Raw genomic sequence first — 23,559 nt, 5'->3', positions numbered from 1 at the left:
CCAGCGCGGTCATCGCCCATTATTCTCTCACAGCTGCTTCATCAGAGGGGGGAACGTTGTAGGCGGCTGAGTTTTATAGAAATGTTATAGGCAGTCAGACAAGGCTAGGCCCTTGGAAAATGTCAGTATAAAAGACAAGATACCTTACAACTGTGGCAGAGACAGGCACTCCCACTGTGGGCCAGATCTCCAGGCAAAAGGTTAAACAAATCCACCCACATACCTCCCTAGGGATGAACACAGGGATTAATATTCTAAATAGGCATCAATCACCTTAAAAAAGCCAAGAAGTGTCACTAACCCAACCCCATACAGGAAAGGCCCCTGTTCTGTATTTATGCCTGCTTGCTAAGTGGCTTTCTTCTCCGTTTGATCCTGATTTAATCAATTATACCTGAACAATTGTACTTGTACTCATATTGGCTGACCTTAGTTTTGTCCCCCCTCAAGCCCACCTTGTAATTTCTCATTTTTTTCCTACCTTGGACACACCTCACCTGGTGGTTTTGCTCTATAAAATTCCTAGGTAAGGCATGGTCCTTGGAAACCCACTCGGGGCCCCTTCTGTCCCTCTCTTGGACAGAAGCTTTCTTTCCCTCAATAAATATATTCTGCTGCTAAAAAAAAAGAAATAGCTATTTTAAAATCAAGTTGGGAGGCAAGAGACAAACACAAAAATGTTAAGTAATTTTAATGTACACAACATAAAAGCTGTCATCGTTTTTGTTATGTATCATTCATATGGCATACAGACTCCATCTGCAAATAAGTTCATGTCCAGGTTTTTTTTTAAATTTTATTTTCTGGAGGGTTTCACTATCTTTACTTCACATATTAGTTTTATTCTCTTGTTCTCCATTCAAACTATTTTATTTTCATCTATCATTTTATCTTTCTTGTATACTATAAACCCCTAACCGAATAAGAGACAATATAAAGTGTGATATATCTTGTTTACTTAAAATGTCCCAACCTTTCCGCCTACATCACCAAAAGCAATCATACTTCAAAATCTGTTGGCTGTAGCATCTCAGCACTTTTAATTTAGATGTAGTTGCATTTGCATAACAGTTTAGCTGGGAATTTGGCAGGAAATTTCCGAAGAGTTATTTTGGGTCTACAGAGAGTGTGCCCAGTGTCTAATAAGCAGATCTCCTGTGCAGTACTGCATTTTTATCTTTACAAAAAAGTACCCTGTAGGCTCATACCTTGGCAAAAGTTTTATTTTTTTCTAGCAAAGAATACAATTAACAGCATTACTTTTCCTAAGAGTGAGATATGGTAGTCTGTTGAATTTCTGAAACCATAGTAACAATACAGGGGATATTCAATGAAAATCATAGTTAACATTTTTATATGGTTAAAATTTTGTGATTGTAAAAGAAGTGCATATTCATAATTACATATCTGGAAGAGGCATAAAAATATAGAGAGGGTAAAAGTTGCCCATAATTTTGCTACCTGGAGCTAACCACTTTAACATGTTGGAGTAAATCATTTTTGGTTTTGTTTCCTATGAGTGTATGTGTGAGTGTTTTTTTTTTTTTTTGTGTGTGTGTGTGTGTGTGTTTAACAAATTCTGGAGTACCTTCTACAAGCCATGTAAGCATTACCCTACATGCTTTTCTGATTAGTTAAAGGAGACTGCTAATATGTTGGAGAAAACTCTTACACTAGAACACTATGGATTAATAAGAGCTTACATTTTATTACAGGAAACTTCAAATATAAGCAACACAGTTTAATGAAAGCCAGATACTCATTCACTCAATTTAAAAAACTATCAATTATCATTCTTGTTTATCTATATCTCCCCCTCCCCATTCTCCAAATTACTTGATTATTACTCTTGCACACTTCTTAGGTAAAATTTGTGTAATTTTAAAATGCACATGTTTTAATGCACAATTCTGAAAAAAGGTCACACTCACATTCAGAAAGTTCCCAGGTCTTCCTTCACAGCCAGTCCTACCTTCTTCACCTTGGAGGCAACAAAAACTCTGCCTTTTCTAGAACTTCAGATACATTTACATACATAATACGTTTTCTTTCGTATGGACTTTTCATTCATCACAGTGCTGACGGAATTGATTCATGTTAGTATGTTTCTATTTTATTGCTGAACAGTATGTCATTGTACGAACACACTGTGTTTTGTTTATCCATTTTTTGTTGTGAACACCTGGACTATTTTCTGTTTTGACTATTATGACTAAAAGTGCTATAAAATTTCAGGTGCACATTTTTCACATGTGTATAGGTATATTCTGATTTTTGTCAAAAATTACTTAGAAGAGCAACGGCTGGGTCTACTTTATAAGATATTGAAAAACTTTCAAAGTGGTTGTACCATTTTCTACTCTATGAGAGTTTATGAGAGCTCTTGTTCTACATCTCATCCACATTAACTAGTGTTGCCCATTCTACGGATATAGTAGAATCACATTTTGATTTAGTCGTTAAAATGACCAGCTTCATAACATGCACATTTCTGGGCTAAGCCCTGATAAAGGTCCAGTGAACACTGGTGTCTTCATAACGTCTAAGGCAGCAGAAAGGCTGACCACCATGGGACTGTGGCATCAGGATATAGTGTGCAGGAATAAGCAGTGGTGCCTCATGTCCTAATAAGTTCAGACCAGCTGAACACTCAAGCTGGGCAAAGCCAAGCCAAATCCATTAGTCACATTCTTGCTGTGATTGGGAGAAGAAACCATGGGAGCATATGTATGGACAGGAAGTGGAGTTTCTGCTTCATGAGAACTGAGCACCAGTCCCAGGGAGCTGTGTTACTGCCTCCTGCAGGAGAAACTCTGCCTAGCACGTGCACTTGGAACCTGGTTTTCCTTGCTGCCATTCTTGAATGCTTGATGGCCAACATCCTGTAACTGGTGGGCCATGAGGCCCACAGCTGCAGAATGTGTACTTCCCAGGAACACAGACAGAGCAGTGGACACAGCGCTCAGCTTCTCGACCCTGGAGAGCATAGCACAGTTTGCTATGTTGTAATCTAACTTTACATCCTTTGAAATAGTTTCTGTCTTCCTCTGTGGCTTATTTTAAAGTTATTTTTAGAAATATATTTTTATTTACAAATAATTTTGACTTTTTAAACCTATATTATTTTAGTTGATAGAGTATCTAAGATTTCAAAGTTTGGAAATTTTTGAACTTTGACTTATGTTGCTGCATGTGGTCTTCCTTGGTATATATTGTGTATAAAGTTTAAAATAATGTATATTTTGCAGTTATTCTGTGCTGCAGTGTATAAATGTCAATTAGGTCAAAGTGGTTCAGGCTGCTCTTCAGGTCATCTATATGCTTATTGATTTTCTTTCCAATGCTTCTTTCAGTTACTGAGAGCAGGGATGTTAAAAAAAAAGTCTGACTATGTCAGTCCTTTTCTTCTTTTTCACCTTTTAATATTGTCAAAATTGCTTCATTGATTTTTGACTGCTTGAAGCATATGCATAATTAGAATTCTTATGTCCTCCTGATATATTGATTTTTATTAACCTTAAGAAATGTCTTTCTTTCTCTCCAATAATACTGTCTTGAATTGTGTTTTTCTGTTATTTATATAGTTAGTTTTGATTCTAAAGCTTTTTGTTTATAAAGTGTATTCTCCCATATTCTTTCTTTCAACCTGTACGTGAATGTTCATTTAAAGTTCATCTGTTATAGATACTATATAGGTGCATCTTGTTATGTCAATTTGTTTGAGGCTTTGTGCAAAGACACAGTTATTGATACACTTGCATTCAGGACTACAAACTTGTTACTCACTTCCTAATCAGCCCATCTATGTGTGTGTGTGTGTGAATGTGTGTGTGTGTGTGTATGCGCATGTGTGTGTGCCTGCATGCATGTCTCTTTTGCTCTTTCCTGTCTCACCTTGATTTAATAAAATATTTCTAACATTCAATGTAAATTACTGTATTAACTGTTATCGTATAATTTTTATTTTTGATGCTGGAAATCGAACTCAGAACCCTGCACTTGCCAGGCAGGCACTTGTGCTGCTGAGCTAGATTGCCTGCCCCTGTACAATTATTTTTAAATTTGAAGGAATATCAAACTTATGTTTTTTTTTAAACTTATGTTTTAAGTACAATTTGAAAATATTTTTCCAATATACTGCAAAGAAGTCCTCTATCATTCACAAATATTTTAGTGCCTATCTCATACTAATAATGATATTCTACAAAAAATAACCACACTGAACCACTCAGATCAGAAAATTAACATCATAATTATCCAAATAAAATTGAATTCTACTGAAAAATTTCTCATGTCCAGTTATATCCTCAAAAAATTAAGAAGGAAAAATTTATATTTTTAGAAAACCAAGTCTAAAGAAAAGATTCTAAAACCTTCAATGGTGAAGGGAAATAGTTCATCTACAAATAAATATCCCAGAAGCTTCAGACTTCTTAGGTATAAAACTGAATGACAGGATATAATATGAGAATGCCTCCAAAATGTTTAGGGAAAATAGTTTTGACCCTGGAAGTTAGGATTGTCTTCACTGTGGTAGGTAGGTGGCTGATACAAAGCATCTGTTGTGTACAAAAGGCCTCTTACTTTGCTTAGTTTCTCCCTTAAAGAGGAGAATAACTGAGATCTCCACAACACATATATTTAAAAAATATTGTCCTGCTTTTTTGTTTGGGTAGAATTTCTGATTAGACATTATGCTTTCATGCCGTTAGGGTTTTATTTGTTTTATTCTTTCAAGTAAACTTCGACTTCTTTATTTTCCCTGGTTAAATTTCTTTGGATTGATGCTCTTAACCTTGCCTTTAAGTTTCCTTAGCATTCTTGGCACATGGGTTAATACCTCTCCTCCGCTAAGGGCTACATTTCTGATGGTTCTACCCTAGGTCTTGTGTCTAAAGTTCTCCTACTTTGGCTTGTGAGGACACAATATACAATCAGCCTTGTGGGGACTCTAGAAATTGTTCAGTCTAGTACTCTACAGTGATTCTATTTCCTATGCTTGGTAGTGCCCTCTCATGTGGCACAGTGGTAATAATTTGAGGACCCGAGGGAACAGCTAGCTATGCAGATCTCTGGAGCATTTTCCTCACTGATATTCTAAAAATTTACCATCTAAATTTTAATGGATGATTGACCCTTCTACTTACCAACACCAGCAGGTTATGCATAGCTGCTTCTCATGCCACAGGGAAGCTTGTAAATCCTCCACACAAAAAACCTGGGCCAATGTGAGGGATTACCTCTCTGCTCTGTGTGGTGTTAGTACTGTTCTCTGCTCTGAAAACAATCAATTCGTACATTTTATCCAGCTTTCTGGTTGCTTAACCAAGAAGAGTAAATCCAACTCCTATTACTCTTTTTAAACATTTTTCCAGCTTTAGTGAAATATGATTGACAAATAAATTGATATATTTAGGGTGTACAATATGATGTTTTGATATATGTATACATCATACAATCTCTATTACTCTAGTACAGATAAATGTAAAAGTCTGAAAAAGTTTTCATAGTTGCTTGTTTTCTGCGTACATCTTAAATAGTGTCTTTTGTTTGTTTAAGCACAGTACACATACCTGTTTTAGAGTTGATTACACATAGTTTCAGTATCTCTAGTTTTTATTAGTTATTAGTTGTCTATTCTTGCAAAAGAAATTGAGACAAATTTAGTCATTTAAAGCAACAAGCAGTTATTAGCTCACAGTTCTTCTTGAGGGAAGTTCAGGTGAAGTTCTCTGCTTATTGCTTTCTAAGGCTGAAATTAAAGTTTTTTGCCAGACTGCAGTATGCTCTAGAGAGTCTTCTTCCAGGTTCATTTTGTTGTGGAAGACTTAAACTTCTTGCAGTTGTAAGAGTGAGTGCCACACTTCCTTGATTACTCTCAATTTGGGGAAAGGTTCTCCCAGTTCACAGATTTCTGCACATTTTGTCACATGATCCTATCCATCTTCAAAAAAAAACCAGCAGGCTCCTTTGTATGGAATAACTCTCAGGCTTCAGATCTCTTCATCAGAATGAGCCCAATAAATATTTAAAAGTGTACCTGATTAAGTAAGGCTCGCTGCAGATATCTCGCTCTCTTAAGTCAACTGATTTAGAAGCTTAACTATTTCTTTGAAAATCATTCCACAGCATTACCGTCATTAACTTTTGATGAAATAACTGGAGAGAGGATTGTGGCAGAGGCTGAAAGGGAATTCATTTAGAATTTTGCCTGCCACACTTAGTATGTTTCTATTGACTGTGGTTTCTATTGATTCCTGCTCATGGTGTCTTATCTACTTATGCCTGTAGTTATAATTGCCTGTCTTTTCTTTCTTTTTTCTTTTTTGTTAAATACTGGATATTGAACCCAGGTCATTCTGACAGAGTTATATCACCAGGCTTTTTTATTTTTTTATTTTCAGACAGGATCTCAGTAAATAAATTGCAGAGAGCTTAAACACGTAATTCTGCTGCCTCAGCTTCCTACACTGCTAGGATTAAACATACCCACCTATTTCCCTACTACTGCGTCTGAAATTTGGCTAATAGGAATTATGTGATACTCATAATGATAGTTTCTTCCTCTAGAGAGCACTTTTAGTTCATCCATACTGGGTGCCTGTGCCATTACTATTCTAGGAACATCTTAATGCAAATTTAATGTTTGTGTCTGCCCTGACCACCTAAGACATTGTGTGGTCTGGTTATCTTTATGTTGAGGATAAAGACTGGTAGAGACTTATTTGATCTTTCTACGCTAGGAAAACCTTGGGATTTGACCATTGGCCATACTACACCAGGGTCTTGCCAATAATTCAGGTTGAAAGTTGGCTCATACAGTATCTAATTTCTTTCTGTGACTTCACTGTTCTCACTCTAGAACTTTTAACTACTTAGATACTTGGCCCTTCTGTAATTCTAATTTTTTGTCTTCATTCCATTTTTGCCTTTTTCCTATTACATAGAATTGTACTCAAGTTTATCTTTTAATGCTTCATTAACTTTTAACATCAGCAAATACATATTTTCTTTTTCTCAAATTTTTAAATTAAGTTTATTGGTACAATTTATATATTTGTAATAATCACATTCATCATAGACAATCTGTAAATGTGCATGATATATCTTAGTTCCTCTTTTTTTTCCCATTTCCCTCCCCTCTCTTTGACCATTCTTCCTTTCCTTATTTACAAAGCTTTGTTTCTACTTTATCCTTCTTTTATCATTTTTTTCTTTTCCTTTCCGTCCCCCTCAATTCTCCTTTCTTTTTGGACAATTACTTCCTATTTCACAATAGCTATTATATAATTTTGTTCTTATTTACACTTTTAGTTTTGCATACCAGAGACACAATACAGTATTTACACATGTGTGTTCAATTTGTTTCACTTAAGAGTATGGTCTCAAGGTCCATTTAGCTATAAATGTCTCAAGTTTGTCCTTTTCATGGCTGAGTAGTATGCCATTGTATTTTAAAAAGTCTTCTTTATCCATTTGTCAGTTGATGAGCATTTGAGTTGTTTCTAGGATTTAAATACTATAAACTGTACTACTAAAAAACATACCTGAGGACTAATGGAAGAGATTATAAGAGGCAGAAAAATCATCAAACATATTCAAACCATCTTATCTTTGACAAAGGGGCCGAGCATGTTCACTGGAAGAAAGATAGCCTGTTTAACAAATGGTGCTAGAAAAACTGGCTTTACACATGCTGAAGACTAAAAGTAAACCCATTTCTATTACCATGCACTACACTAAAATCAAAATTTATAAAAGATCTAAATACTAAAACAGAAACTCTAAATCTGCTGGAAGAGAGAATAGGTAGAACCATTGAAGACATAAAGTGTAGGGAAAGACTCAATGAACAAAACCCCCACCACATGGGAAATATGACAATCAACAAAGGGATTTCATGTTAATACAAAGCTTTTGGACAGCAAAGAAACCACCGACAGTGAAAAGACAACCCACAGAGTAGGAAAAAGTCTTAGCCAGTTGTTCTTCAGACAAAGGAGACAATTATACATTATATAAAGAGCTGAAAAAAACAATCTCCCCAAAATATAAAAACCCAATCCAAAAATGTGTATCTGAAATGAATAGACACTTTTCAGAAGTACAAATGGTAAATAAAGAAAAGAAAAAAGTTTCAACATTATTCATCATTCAAGAGATGCAAGTCAAAACAGCGCTGAAATTCTCTCTCACCTTAGAAAGAATGGCTATCAAGAAATCAACCAATAACAAATGCTAGAGGGGCTGTGTGTAAAAAGGTACCCTTCTCCACTGTTGGTGGGAGTATAGACTGGTGCAATCACTATAGAAATAAGCATGAAGATTCCCAAAAAACTAGGACTAGAGGTCCCAAATACATAATTTCTTATAACTCTTTCTTGATTTTGAAATATTTATTTAAAGTATCCTCTTTACTTTTACTGATGTAATTATTTTCTAATTATCAACAGATGTAAATTTCTGTCATTTAAAGTTTTCTTCCATTCCTTATATTATCTGTACTTTATTCAATTTATTTGACTTTCTTTATTTCAAACTCTCTTTAATAATAAAATATTTTCTTAAACGTATACCTATTGTTGGTTGTCCATTTGCATTTCATAGTGCGTCAATGAAAACCTAAATAGAATTTATACATTTGAAGGATAGAGATTGATGTGTGTGAAGTATACAATGTGTCAGGAACTTGAGTCATTAGGAGTCACATAAATGTGTGTGTGTGTGTGTGTGTGGTGTGGCTTTTTGTTTTGTTTTTGAATAGTTTGCACACAGAAGATTTTTCAGATTTCTCATCTTTTGAGCCATCATTTTGGAACCAAGAGGAGATAGAGACTTTGTATTCTCAAGGTTTAGTATGAAAACTTGATACAAATTCCTTTATTTCCAGTAAATACTCCCACCTCAGTTCAATCTAGTATCCACAAGTTCCAAATACCTCTGTCATTTCAGTGATTTGTCTGTTCTTTCCTCTCTATGTCTGTTTCATGCTTGCAACTATGGAGTAGCTTCTCTGATGTATCTTGGATTTCCCTCTTCTATATCTTTGACTTGCTTCAGGTTATGGCATTTCATGGTGGCAATTCAAGGCCAACACACTCTCATATATTGCATTTGAAATGCCTTCTCTAATTGTGGAAGTAACCCAGTGTCTCACAGTTTAAAATTCAAGTCTCAGTGAAAAGAACCAAATAAATCCAACACTGCTGAAAAGTTTTTAAATTGGTATGATTTATTGAGGCCTTTCATACTAAGTATCAGATCAACAAAAATAAGCATTCCAAATTAAATGGGACATTCAGGGTGCTGGGTACTTGGGCAGAAGACAGAGTTGGCCACAGAGAGCTAAGAGCAAAGAATAACTGGGGACACACAGCTTAAATGCTGCAGCATATATCAATAATACTTCAAGAAAATAAACAGAAGATAAATTCATTTGCATGGAATACGAGTAGAGTCACAGGATAAGAAGAAGACATGGAAGCAAAAAATATTTTGCTCCAAAATTTAGAATTGGGATGATGATAAATTGTGCTGGAGATGACTACTTAATGATTTCTTACCAAATTGGTGATATTTTCATTAGCCATTCTCAAGAAGAAACACAATAAATGTTAAAAACAAAGAAAAATTTGCAAGAAAATGACACCTTAGAATACATAGTGGAGGCCTGAAGTGATAGCGCAGGTCTGTAATCCTAGCACTCTGGAAGCTGAGGCAGGAGGATCTTTTAGATTTCAAGACCAGCCTAGGCTACAAAGTGAGCCCAAGGCCAGCCTGAACTGAATAGTGACACCTTGTCTCAAAAAGATAAAAAAAAAAAATACATAGTGGAGCCAATTCAGCACATGTTAGGAAATTAAATATAGTCACATGGAAAAATTAAAATCAATATATATCTTGAAGGTGATGAGAATTAAATACTTTATGAAAATTTTAAATTTTGTTTCATATGCTTGAATACTATTTAAAACAAAAAATAAAGAAAACTTTTGGCCCAACAATTACACCTCTAAAACTTTATCCTAAGGTAACTCACATAGAGGTACATAAAGGTTATGTACATGTTCATAGAATGGTATTGAAAATAGACAAAAACAGAAAATAACCCAAGTGCTCACTAACAAAAGACTACTTAAAATATTTATGGCACATGCATGCAATGGGAGAACAGAATATCTCTGTCTTCGTCTATTTATATATGTGAATATATACATATAAACATCCATATTCTCCACTTTTTTCAATTATTGGATAATGCCATTTCAAATGTAAAATGAGCTTTATACATAACTACCCTTATTTTATAAAAAAATAAAATAATGCATAGGAAGAAAGGCTGTATGTTCTCATGTTAAGAATGGTGATTTCTGGGACCAAATATGTTACTTTTCTTCATTTTTTCAAAATTTTAAAGAATTCTACAGTGAACATACATAACTTTTATAAATGAATAAAGTAAATAATAATATTTTATTTATTAAATAAAAATCTATTTTGGAACAGTATATTGGTTGCTTCAAAACATGAACAAGACAAATGCTTGCATAATTTTAAGTCTGTATAGATTGTGAAATTTCTGTGCTAAGGAGCAGGTATTAAGTGAGAGTCACTGTGTCTTCTACTCTGCTCTAGTACAAAGGGAGACACTGATGGAGAACTGATCCTGTCTTTCAAGGCTCAATTAGTACACATTATTCACAAAATCTGTCAGTTGGTTGTCTTTCAGGCTTAATTTTCACTGTCTCTGTGAGTTTTCATCTTTTTTTGCTTCTATAATTTTAGTTATAATGCAAATTTGATTGCATTTACATGTTAGTTACATAGCTGTGAGATATCAGATGTAATTGGTCAAACATGTAAGGTCCATGATCAAAGCAGACCACATGTAATGGTGTCTTTTCTCTCACCTAGAAAATCAATCCATTAAAATCAGGTACCTTTGAACACAGGTGGAAAATGAGAATAATTCAAATATGCAAAACGTTAAATTAAAAGAACATTTCCCAAGGGAAAATTAATTAAACTGACTAACATTTGCTTATCTGACAACTTAAATGTGAAATTACCACATTATACCCATGTAGACACCAAGAGAAAAAGGATTCTAGTCTACAATATAAGTGCATCAGAACACTGCAGAGAGCCTTTTAAGTATTTGATGAAGGTAAGGGTACAACAAAATGTTCTCTGAAAAGTATGGAAAATCGGATATGAAATGCCACAGAGGGATCTCCTTAGCAATAGAGCTTCCAAGGTAATTTAGTTTACATGTCAATATAGAATAAGATGCAAGAGACTGTCATTAAATAATAGGGATCCAAAATGAAGTATTTTATTCATAGAGGATTTTCCTAATTATCAGCTTGGTTGGGGCCAATGCTGTTCTTGTGACTGTAGATGAAAAATGCATCTAAACATTCATTTTCCATCTTCTAACCCAGTGAAGTTAGAAAAGGAATATTTAATTTCTATGTTATTTCCTAATCATAATAGCAGTATTTGTTCATTCCAAATTTCTAACTTTGATTTTCTACTTAGACCTCCAATTTTCCAAATCTAGTTTTTGGAACAATTAAATTTCCCTATTTGTGTTTGATTTTTCTGAATTATGCTTTTCTAAATTCTCAGGATTGCTTTTGAAAAACTTCAGGGCCTGGGCTTTCTTTGTCAGTAGGTTTTTAATCATGTTTTCGATTTCCATAATTGATATTGGGTTATTCAAGATTTTTATATCTTCTTGATTCAGCTTTGGTAATTCATACTTATCTAGGAATCTGTCCATTTCTTCTGTGTTTGCCTGATCCAAGAAAGTTATTTTACCTGTGGAAGAAAATGATGAAATGTACTGCATTTTAAATAATTTACAGTATCTTTTTTCTTTATTTTATGGCAAAAACATATTTCCATAATCAAATAATGAGACTAACAATAGTTACTACACTATGTATCATTATCTTCATATGACTCAGTACAGGATATAAACCAAATAGATTATTCCAAAAAAGGAACAAACAATAACTCAAACTTTCTTTTCAGTAAACTAAAATAGATATTTAGCATAAATGAAAAAAATTAGCATAGATGTAGAAATACTTTTAAAACAACAGAATACATAATTTGAGGAAGTGTTTCAATTCTATCTTTCCTACTTATCTCTCTTCCATTTTGCTCTTTATGTGTATATATATGTTTTTCCTCATGTAAGAGAGAGAAACTATGCAATATTTAATCTTGTGTGTCTGACATTTCAACTAACATTATGTTCTCAAGTTGCATCCATTTATCTATGAAAGTCTCGAGTTTATCTTTCTATGGCAGCATCATATGCTGTTGCATATAAATATCACCATTTCCTTATCTGAGATTTCATCATTTTGTGTTACTTCTTTGGTGTTTTAGAGTTAACTTGTGCAAGGCTTTTAGATATATTAAATTGAAATCCTTTTAAAACTGACCATAGAGGGAAAATTATTTGTTCCTCTACAATTCAATTGTCAACACTACAAGGCATAATATCTTGCCTGTGTATTTCTTTCATGTTATTACTTCACAGACACGCATAATTCCTCCTAGTTTGTGACCACTCTGATAAGTTCCTCACTTATTTGGGAAATTGGGTTTTTGCTTTATTAAGTTTCCGCTTATTGAAGAACTGTGAGCCAGAATTCATATAACCTGCCCCGATGGAAAAGGAACGATTGTGACAGGTAGTGATGGGGCTCAATGAGCAGTAAGATTTCTTTTTGCCAGGGATCACTCTTGGACCAGAAGCTGTTTTGGTTTTGGTTTCCTGAATCATGTTTCTGAGTGGCTATTTACGCACAGAAATCTGTTAAGAAACCTAGTAGAAGGGCCCAGAGTCAGTGCTGCCCTCCCAGTCTACAGGAAACTCAGACATCTTATAGTTGTCTGAACTCATGAAACATTGATTACACATATATTGAAATCAAAGTCACCACAGGGAAAAAAACAGCTATTGTAGATCCCACTTCTAATATATGCAGTGGTCAAACCACTCTGTGAGGTTTCCTGCTAAAGTGAATGGATAAAAACTTCAAGTTACATGTAATTTTATGCAGATTGGGAAGTGAGGCTCTCTTATCAGGTAAGGGCCGTTTTCTCCTAATACAATTTTTGATGCCTCTGAATCAAACTTCTTTTGAATTAGATGCATGTTTTTAACATCTTATATGAGTTACCTTGCGTATGTGTCATTGTTTCAGTTATATGTTTAAAATAATCTTAAAATGTGAAGGTTATCATTCCAAATAAACATGCAACTGTAGAGAGGGGCTATAATCAAGGTTTGTGCTATACTTAAGAAAGTTTGCTAATCATAGTCTTTGAAATATTCTCATGAAATTTAGCAATCCTGAAAATTAGAATAATATTTTGTTCAGCTTGAAGAAAGCTTGGAGATGCTCCAAAGCCATCTCTTTATTTTACCGAAGACAAAATGATACTGTACCCTAAAAACAAAAGCAAATAATACATTGGAAAAAAATAATAAGAACTTGAGTCTGAAAACCACTATTCTTGTGCTTTTATGAGGCACTCAGCTGCACAATACACATCCTGCAGAGGTCACTGATTAAGAGGCCCTATAATAATATAATCCTGAACTTATTTGTTCAGTAATTATTTCCTTTCTGTGGAGAAAAAAGAATCAGAACATATTTTGCATCTGCTATCTCTTTAGCTACTTAAATTTAGTTCAGATTTTTATAAGCCTATTTAGCAATTGCATAAAATTAAAACCATTAAGGATGAGTCACTCTACACCCAAGCATATTTTTGTTACACACAAGCATATTTTGGTTAAGATTAATTCATGCTAATCAAGGATAATGGGCTGACCATGAGCAATATACCAGCTAAAGTAAATAGATGAGCAAGTTATAAGACTGGTGGTGGTCCGCAGAATAAGCCATTTTATAATAAACCAAAACCCTTTCACCTCTGAGCTACAGCTATAGACCTGTCAGTCCTTCAGACTTCCTTAGGCCTATGCTTCCAAGCTTTGATGGCAGCTAGCAGAAAATAAAAACGAATTCATAATTCTTTCACAAAAATCCTTCTGGCATTTAGTGTCTTGTTAGGTACATAAGCAGCAGATAAATCTCAGCTTCATAAAATTTGACTGTTTGACTCTGCCTCTAATGGAAATGAAGACAGAGGAAAAAAGACCGTTGATTTTTGACACCATTACGATTTCTTGCAGAATTACATGAATGTATTATTGGCACTCAGGTATAGATCCCTCAAGCTGTTTCTTTGTGAGCCTTTGGAAAATACCTACTAATAGATTTCCCAAGAAATGTGATGGTTGTTTAATGATGATTCAGCTTTCCAAATAATCTCTGCTTTTCAGAATGTGGTTATGTCCCTAAATTCTACGAGGACTGCCACCCACATCTCCTCCTCCATCTCTCCCACGGGAAGTGATCTCAACCTGAAAATGCAAAAGTGACTTCCAACCAACATATACTTCTGTTTGATTTGTTCTTCATATATATGTACCTACTTGAGGTGCTTAAGAGGCTCATTTGGATTAATCAAAATGGGCATTTCTGAATGTTTTAGATAGAGTAAAAAATCATTTCGTGTGCTAAGTGCCTTTATATTTCCAAAAGGATGTCTAACCCATTATTTCACTTGAGTCTTAAAAAAGCACAGTGAAGTTCGTAGCACCAGTGTTAGCACTTTCATTTTATATCTGAAGAAACTGTCTTCAAGACTAGTACCTCAATGTCTTCACTTCTCTCGAAATAACTTGACACACAACTAAGATGTTTCTATTTTTAAGGTGTTATCATTGGTATTATTACTGGGCTATTTGTGTTAATGAATGGAATGCCATTGTTTAAATGAAGTTTTTCATGACGTGTAACTAAATGAGCATTTAAAAACATTTTTATTGTTATATGTTTGTCCTTCATAATATTAACATTCATCTTGGGAAATTAGTACTATATATATCACATCTTGATCATTTTTGCTGTTTTTCCCCCACACACACACACTCCTGGCTGCCTTCTTCCCTAGATCCCCTTTCCACTTCCACTTTCTACCTCCCTGTTGCCTATGTCTGTCTTCTATTTTCCTCTTTAAACTACTTGTATTTTGGGTCTTATATCAGAAATACAATATGATATTTAATATATATCTGATTTGTTTCACATAATGTTGTGATCTCAAAATCCATCCATTTTCCTACAAGTCACTCAAATTTCTTCCTCTTTATGGCTGAGTAGTACTTCTTTGTGTATATGTACCGCATTTTCTTTATCCATTCGTCTGTTGATTAACATATAGGCCACTTCCCTGACAGCCACTGTGAATTATGCGGCTATAAACATGGGTATGCTTATATCTCTGTAATATGATAAAGGGAAAATATATTATTACAAAGTTACTGCTGGGCTATTCAAAATTCTGCATAGAAAAATCAAGAAGTCATAGAACTCTAGGTAGTACAGAATTCTAGAAATTAGGCCATTATTTTCTGATCAAAAGTTGATCTTCTAAAATGGATATGGTGGTGGATCTGAGAATACATGGTATGGCCAGACCAACTGTGTAGCCACCCTGATGGGCAGCAAAAGCAGCTTTCCTCCTCACTGGAGACAGAACTAACATGAACTGAGAAGGCAGCAGTGAGAACAGGAGACATTCTTTCAAAAGCACCCCTCCACCAGCTCTTGGTGAGTGAACTAAAATGCAACCCAGCACATAGTTGCACGGAGGGATGGCAGTGGACAAGCAAGACTGCCATTTTATTTTAAAGGGCTTGGGGCTTGAACTGCTGGAGGAGAACAGTTCCAGGACTGCTTCACTGCCAATGTCCCTGAGAGGAAAGAGGGAAGGATTTTCCACTCATAGTAGACAGACAGCAGTTGGAGAATGCACTAAGGGGCGTTCTGCCAAGAAGTAGTAGCTGGGACCACCCAGACTCCATCTCTGTGGAGAGGACCAAAAGCCAGTCTTGCCCCTAGTGACAGTGGAGTGGAAACAGTCCCCTGCTCTGACACCAGCAGCACATGTAGACTTGGCCCGTGTCAGGACAAGAGGACCCTCCCCCGGCACTGAGTTCAGAGAATCCAACCTGCAAGTAGTGTTGCCTGGTGGCAGGACAAGGGAACCCCCGCTTGCTCTGTGACCAGTGGCACAAGCAGATAAATAGCCATGACCAGGAGCAGAGGAAGGGCACAATGACCTGTCCTGTGACCACTGGCACAAGGAGGCAAGCAGCGTTTGCTGACAGCAGGATAAGGGCACTACCCTTGCCCTGTGACCAACACTTTAGAGGAGTCAGTGGTGTGCCCAAGATCAGCCCTGCATCCAGCAGTAATCGTACTGCAGACTTGGTGAGGTTACTTGGGACATATTCTGGCTCTGCCTAGGGAACACAGAACTGGAGGCACCAGAGGAATTTTTTTTGAAGCGATGTTTGTTTAGGTTTTTACTTTTATTATTTCGTTTGTTTTCTCTATTCTCTCCTTCTCTTTCCTCAGTGGTCTTTCTTGATTTTCTGATATTTACCTGTGAATGAAAATTGTCTCTCTGATTCACCTTGGTATTCTTTTAGCTTGTTCCTTCATTTTTTCCCTTCTGTTCTCTTCTCCAGCTTCCCAAAGTTTGGGTTATTATCCTTTGGTTTTTTGTTTGTTTGTTTGTTTGTTTGTTTTTTGTTTTTCTCTGGTACTGGGGATCGAACTCACGACCTTGCACTTGCCTGGCAGGCACAGTGCCACTGAGCTAAATCCCCAGCCCCTTCATCCTTTGTTCTTCAGCCTTGGTTCCAATATATTTCTCTTCAGTTATTGCTCTGTTTTGCTGCTATTCTTTTTAAATTCCTCTTCCCCACAGGATAAAATCACTTTATCAAGGGGAAACTCAGTGTGTAAAAGTTCCTGGCTTAGGTTGGATGTTGTTATACAATGGTAGGTCTTGCCGCTAGGGTTAGAGATACCAAATTAGGGTTAACACAGATTGTCAGTTTCAAGGCTGTGATTGACGTTGTTGTTGTTGCTAACTGTACTACTTTAACAAGGAAGCCACACTTACTATCATCTCTTGTTCACCCTGGTATGACAACACTGATAATTTGGGGTCATAATAATTCCAGTAGTGCAGAACCAAAGGACTGGGTGCTGAGCTAAATAGATAATAACTCCCCATCCCCAATAAAGTGGGAAGATAGGACCTTGGGACAGACACAAAGACCAACAGACAGATGCAACTTGAAGACATCTTGGAGGAATATAGATTTTGTAGAGAATCCTCTATACCTGTGATAAAGGTACCTAATGTAAGAAATATACAAACAACAACACAGACAAAAAGGAGAATGACAAGACACCGAAGCAATATGCTATCCCAAGCTTGCAGCCTACCCAGGGCAAATCCAAGGGACAAGATAGAGGAAATCAGAAGTCAATCACATGCATCTTCTGGTATAACAGCAGCAGAAACCACACATATATGTGTATTTGTGTGTACATATATATACATATATATGAAGCTATAGAGGAAAGTAAAACAAATAATTTGACAGCTTAAAAAAGAGATCATAATCATAATGAAGGACTTGCTCAGCAAATCTAGAGTAGACAAAGGTTCACAAAATAGAAGAGCACAGAAAAATGATAGAAACCATGAATGCTCAACATAAGAAAGAAATGGAATTCATGCAACATATTTAAACAAATAGCAAGGAAATTAAAAGTACCCCTGAAAATTTACAAAACCATACTAAACAAAGCAAAGATATAATATCAGATCTAGAAGACAGGATCCTAGCTAGCGATCATGAAAAGAAAGATCTATTTAAAAAAAGCAAGAGATGATGATAAAACAGTCCAACAAGATGATGCAAAGAAGGATAACATAAGATTGACTGGAGTTAATGAAAAAGTAGGAGTCTGCACAATAGACACAAAAAACGTGTTCAGAGAAGTAATAGCAGAAAATTTCCCAAGCATGCAGAAAATTGACATACAGTAAGTGAGGCATACAAAACCCCAATTAGTCATGATCAAAATACAACTACACCAAGGCATATAATAATCAGGATTCCAGAAATTCAACACAAAAGAAAATGTTAAATGCTGTTAGAGAAAAAGAAACAAATCACCTATGAAGTTCATCAGAATCACAGCAGACGTCTCAAAACAAACATTTAAATCAAGGAGAGGTTGGAGTGAAGCATTTTAAGCCCTGAAAAGAAAAACTTCCAACCGAGGTTGATGTATCCTGCAAAATTATCTTTCAGTATTAATGGAGAAATAAAATATTTGCATAACAAATAACAAATGAAGAAATTCATGATAAGCACAACAGTTCTACAAAAGGTTTTGAAAGATATTCAAGAAATAGACAATAAAGACTGTAATTTGAAACCTATCAAGAGAAACAAGCCACTAGGTAGGGGACGCAGTTAAACAGAGAGGGGGAGAGGGAACAATTAGAAGGAAAATAATGACAAAACAAGCCAATATATATAGGTTATAACCATCAATGTAAGTAGTCTCAACTCATCATCAAAAGAAATAGACTGGTAGAATAGGTCAAGATACAAGATCTGACAATACCGCACATTTAAGAAACACATTTAGGGGCTGGGGATTTAGCTCAGTGGCAAAGCGCCTGCCTGGCAAGTGCAAGGTCATGAGTTTGATTCCCGGTACTGAAAAAAAGAAACATATTTAACTGAAAAAGAAATTCATAGACTGAAAGTCAAATGAGGGGAAACAGTACTCCATGTGACAGGAACCTAGGAAAAATCAGGGCTGTCTACTCTATTTACAGACAATGTGAATTTCAAGCCAAGATTGATCAAAAGAGATAAAGAAGGGCACTATATACTTGTTCCCAGAAGACAAGAAGAAGAGGTAATCGTAAATATATATGCACCTAATATAGGGGCACCTAAATGTATAAAACAAATATTAACAGACATAAAAAAATCAGATAACCACTAACACAATTCTAATGGGGGACCTGAATACCCCATTGTGAAAAATAGATAGGTCAACTAGACAGAAAAAATCAGCAAAGAAATATTAGAACTGAATCAAATCTGTGAATAAATGTGCATAGTAACTGTATACAGAGTGTTTCACCCTACAGTATCAGAATGCAAATTCTGCACAGTGGTACATGGAATATTCTGCAAAATAAACTACATACTAGCCCATAGAACATCTGTAAGTAAATTAAAAAGAATGGAAATTATTCCCAATGTATTATCAGACCATAGTGCAAGGAAATTAGAAATCGATGGCAAAAGAAACCACAAAGCTCCATGAACATATGGAAATCAAATAACACACAACTGAAAAACCAATGGGTCACAGATGAAATTAAAGAAGAAATTAAACAGCAACAATGATTAAACAATAATTCCAATACAGAATACTGGAACTTATGAGGAGGAGTAGAAGCAGTCCTTAGAAGAAAATTAATAGCAGTGAATTTTCACACCAAGAAAAAAGAATAAGGTCAAATAAACAACCTAATGCTGAACCTCAAACTTCTGGAAAGAAAAGAGCAACTTAAGCCCAAAGCTAGCATGAGAGAGAAGATCATAAAGATCAGAGCATAAATTAATGCATTTGGACTGAGAAAATAATATAAAAATTAAAAAATCAAAGAGTTGCTTCCTTAAAAGATTAAATAAAATTGATCAACCATTAGCCAAATTTATCAAAAAAGGAAGGGAAAACTCAAACTCGTGCAATTAGGAATAAAAAGGGTGAAATCACAATGAATACTATGGAAAACCAGAAGATCAAAGACGCAAAACTCAGAAGAAATAAACAGATTCCTAGACACATGAGAATTACCAAAATTGAATCAAGAAAGTACAAAAATTCTAAATTACTCATTATCAGTCAATAAAACTGAAAATATAATTAAAAATTTACAAACAAAGAAAAGTCCAGGTCCTGATTAATTCACTGTTGAATTCTGCAAAGAATTTAGAGAAGATCTAATGCCATTACTTGTGAAACTCTTTAATGAAATTGAAAGGGAAACAATACTCCCAAAGTCATTCCTGGAAGCCAGTATTACCCTGAAACCCAAACCAGAGAAGATCCAAACAAGAAAGAGAACTACAGGGCAATCTCTCTAACAAAAAGCAATGTAAAAATCCTTAATAAAACACTGGCAAACAGAATGCAGCAAATCATCAAGAATATTATACACCATGACCAAATAAGATTAATCCCAGGGATGCAGGGATGGTTCAACATACACAAATTAATAAATGTAATACATCATATTAGCAGAGTCAAGGACAAAATCACATGATCCTCTCAATAAAAGCACAAAAAAGGGTTTGACAAAGACCAACTCCCATTCATGAAAAAATCCTATAGCACATTGGAATAGATGGTCTTTATCTTCATGTGATAAAAGCTGTCTATTGCAAATCAACAGCCAGAATCTTACTGAATGGTCAGAAACTACAGGCTTTCACCCTAAAATCAAACACAAAAAAAGGATGTACACTATCACCCCTCCTATTCAATACAGTTCTGGAAACACTAGCCAGAGTAATTAGAGAAGAGAGAGAAATAAAAGGAATAAGCATAGGAAAGGACGAAGTTAAATTACCTTTATTTGCAGACAACATGATACTCTGCATAGAAGACCTCAAAAACTCCAACAAAAGATTTCTAGATTTCATAACCAGATTCAGTAGGATTGCTGGGTACAAAGTCAACACTTAAAAATCAACAGCATTTCTATACACAAACAGCAAACTCACTGAGAGAGAAATTAGGTAGACCATGCCTTTCATAAAAGCACTGAAAAAAGTGAAGCACTTAGAACCAGTCTTAGAAAGGAATAAAGGATCTCTATTTTGAAAACTGTAGTACTCTGAAAAGGGACATCAAACAGGATATAGAAAAATGAAAAGATAACTCTTGCTCTTGAGTAGGAAGAATCAACATAGTGAAAATGCCCATACTTCCAAAATTGTTATTGAGATTTAATGCAATCCCAATGAAAATACCACTAGCATACCTCACAGAACTAGAGAAAACATTCATAAAATTCATTTGGAATCATAGAGCCCTAGAATAGCATAAACAACTCTAGGACACAAAGGCAAGGCAGGAGGCATCAGAATCCCTGACTTTGTTTTTTGTTATTGTTGTTTTGGTTATTTTTTCTTTTTGAGACAGGATCTCATTATGTAGTTCAGGCTGGTCTTGAGCTCACTTTGTAGCCCAGGCTGGTCTCAAATTGGCAATGATCCTCCTGCCTCAGCCTCCTAAATGCTGAGATTATAGGTGTGCACCCCCACATTTGGCAAAATTCTTTATTAAAACACCATAGTACTAGAAAAAAAAACAAAATCTTGAGGATCAGTGGAACAAATGAGAAGATGCAGAAACAATTTCAAACACACTCAGCCACCTTATCTTTGGCAAAGGGACAAAACATGTTCACTGGAAGAAAGATAGCCTCTTCCATAAATGGTGCTGGAAAAACTGGCTTTCCATATGCTGAAGAGTAAAACTAGACCTATGTCTCACACTGTGTAGTAATCTAAAATAAAAATGGACCAAATATATAAATATTAAAACAAAAACACTACATCTGATGGAGGAAAGAATAGGGAGAATTCTTGAAGACATAGGTGTAGGCAACTCCGTCATGAATAAGACCCCCCCCCTACATGGGAAATACTACAAAGAATCAACAACTGGAATCTCACCTTATGAAAAGACTTTTGCACAGCAAAAGAAACCATCAATAGAGTGAAAAGAAAATCCACAGAATGGAAAACAATCTTAGCCAACTGTTCTTTGGACAAAGAACTAATATCTAGAACATATAAAGCATTGAAAAAAATCAGATCCCCCAAATATAAAGATCTAACCCCAAAACAGGCTTCTGAAATGAATAGACCCTCTCATAAGAAGTACAAATGGCAAATAAATACAGAAAAAATTCAACATTATTAATCATCCAAGAGATGCAAATTAAAACAATGCTGAGATTTCATCTCACTCCAGAAAAAATGACTATTATCAACAAAGTAGCCAATAACAGATGCTGTAGGGTCTGTGGTGAAACAGGAACCCTTCTCCACTGTTGGTGAGAGTGTAGACTTGTACAGCCACTGTGAAAATCAGTGTGGAGATTGCTAAAAAAAAACTAGGTCTAGAGATTACATTTGACCCAGCTATTGCCTTTCTTGATATATTCCCAAAAGAATGAAAAACATCATCCCAAAATGATATGTGTGCACCTATGTTTCTAGAAGCACAGTTTGTAATAACTAAAGTTTGGAAATAACACAAATGACCATCAACAGATGAACTGATAAAAAAAATGTGTTCTTTTTAAATATACAGCAGAGTACTACTCAGCCATAAAGAAGCATAAACTTAAGACATTTATAGCCAAATGAAAGAACCTTGAGACAATACTCTTAGGTGAAATAAATCAGACACACATTTGTAACTGTTGCATTGTCTCTCTGATGTAAGAAACTGAAAGTGTAAACAAGAACCAAAATATATAATGGATATTGTGAAATAGGAATGAATTCTTCAAATGGAAAGGGGAATGGGAGGAGGAGGAAGGGAAACGAAAAAAATGAGAAAGATAATAAAATGGAAAGAAAGCTTTACAAATAAGGAGGGGAAAAGAGGTTGAAGGGGGTGGAGGAAAAAGTGAAAAAAGAAAGAGGAACTAACACATACCATGTACAGATACAATTTCTCTATGCTGAATGTGATCATTATGTATATCTAAATTACCAACAAGCTTAATTAATATCAAAATAAAATAATGTGGATATTGTGACATTAGCAGGGTGTAATGGTTTGAATATGGCCCCTCCCCATGTTCTTGTACTAAAAGCTTGCTCCCAGTGTGATCTTAGTGACAGATGGTGCAACATTTAAGTGGGATCTAGTGTGTCTGGGGTGATTATTTCACTGAGGGCAACACCCTCAGAAGAGATGAATGCCCATCTCATAGAAGTAGATTGCATCTTGTAAGACTTCACTGGCTACTAAGAGCAGGATGTTATAAAATGAATCTGATCTTCTTGGATTGCTAGCTTGCTTCCTCTCATGCAGCATAACCTTCTTGCACATGTTCTCTTCTCTTGCCATGTGATGCCTTCCATCATGAATCCCTCACTGGTAGCCAGTGCTAATTCTGTGCCCCCAGATCTCCATAACAGTGAGTTAAATATGCCTCTTTTCTTCATAAAGTACTCAGTCTCAGATATATTGTTACAGCAACACAAAACAGACTAGGACAGAAGTTCAGCATTGCCATATTGTCATATAACACATTCTAGGTGCCATTTCTAGTGGTGAGCACTAAGTACATGAATACTGATGAAGAAGTTAGTTTGACTCTTTTGCAAGCCATCACATCCTCGTTGCCTTTACTCTACTTCATTGTAAGTTTTGTCCCTGGTAGATTGGCTCTCTCAGAAAGTTTTTCTTTCCTGACATTAACTTCAAAAATATACACCTTATTCACTGCTGTTGGAACTGAATTTGTGATATCCTGTCT

This window comes from Chinchilla lanigera, unplaced genomic scaffold (genome assembly GCF_000276665.1).
Source record: "Chinchilla lanigera isolate Chin_1 unplaced genomic scaffold, ChiLan1.0 scaffold00088, whole genome shotgun sequence".
NCBI lineage: Eukaryota > Metazoa > Chordata > Mammalia > Rodentia > Chinchillidae > Chinchilla > Chinchilla lanigera.
The sequence above is the reverse complement of the archived record's forward strand: the minus strand, read 5'-3'. Positions refer to the sequence as shown.